Raw genomic sequence first — 1279 nt, 5'->3', positions numbered from 1 at the left:
GGAGGGCTCTGTTGTATTGCAAATGAAGGCACAGTGCTGGAGCTTAGTGCCTCCCCTATACTTACCTGCTTAGGAATCACCTGGACAGCTTGTTAAAATGAAGATTCTGGATTGGTAGATCTAAAGTGAGGCCCAAGATGGGCATTTTTAACAACCACCCAACAATGTCAATGCTGCTAGTCCATGGTTTACACTCTGAGCAGAAAAGCAGTAGAATTTCTGAAGCTCTGGTTTTAGCAAGATGGGTGGGAGGTAACTCTATCTCTGTGGAGGGAGAGGTGACCTGACGGGTAGCCAAAATGGTCTCTAGTGTCTACTTGAAAGCAGTGGACTCTAAGGCTTTTTTGTTCCTTACAGTCACCTAGAGAGCTTCTAAACCACAGATGCTCCACCTCTGGGTAGTGGGACTGAGGGAGTTCAAGGCCCAAGACTCCATGTTACTCTTCAGAGTAACAACAATACTCCCAGGTAATTTTGATGCACACCTGAGACAACTCTTTGAGAAACACTGGTTTAAACTTTAAGGCTTAGAAAAACTGCAAGTATATTTTCTAGAAAAAGTTCTTAAGGCACCTGTAACCACATTTTCTTGGGGGAGAAAAATGCTGGGAAGGTAGAAGGCAAATTTTGTTTAATTTAGAGTTTTACTGAGGCTGAGAGGTTACATAGACCTGGGGAATGGTAAGTCTATTACACAGGGAAAAATTATATATGGAAAAAATATTTTAAAGTTCCTAATCAAACCAGACTTGAATGCCTCTTCTGCTCCCTGTTTACCCAGGGGAAGAACAAAGAATGGACCATATGACCTGTGCATAGATGCAGAAAGTCTCTGACTGTATGGCTGTGATACTTAGGATTAGGTTGAGCTGTTATGTAAAAAATACCTGGAAGACTATACTTTCAGGGATCATTTCCATAGTTTACTAGAGAAGTTTCTCTCAACATGTGGAGCACCAGCTCTCTGGCTCCCCTAGGAAGCCATTTCTGCCTTGTCTCACAGAGGTCCTTGGGGAGGGCTGCCAGAAGTACTGGGAAAAGGCCACAGGGAGAAGGAAACCTCCAGCTGAATTTTGTAAAAATTCCAACTGAATAAGAAGTCTCCTGGCCAGAATTCGGGGGAGGACATGAATCCAGTGGGCAGACCCCACAGGTGGGGAAGCCTGAAAACCCTACTTGCTTTTGCAGCTGGGAGGCTGGTAGCCTGGGGCACATTCTCAGCCCTGCTCACCCACTGCCTGGAAACAGACTCAGTGCTGCTGTAGGGGGAAGCATGGTG

At 45.3% G+C, this 1279-nt stretch overlaps 1 pseudogene; it reads left to right on the top strand.

The window, feature by feature from the left end:
- Positions 1-891: 891 nt before the first annotated feature.
- On the top strand, positions 892-991 carry LOC117091287 (annotated as a pseudogene).
- The last annotated feature ends 288 nt before the right edge of the window (positions 992-1279 follow it).

Source organism: Trachypithecus francoisi, unplaced genomic scaffold, assembly GCF_009764315.1.
Source record: "Trachypithecus francoisi isolate TF-2019V2 unplaced genomic scaffold, Tfra_2.0 Lachesis_group11, whole genome shotgun sequence".
Lineage (NCBI taxonomy): Eukaryota > Metazoa > Chordata > Mammalia > Primates > Cercopithecidae > Trachypithecus > Trachypithecus francoisi.
This window is presented reverse-complemented; position numbering and strand designations above follow the sequence as displayed.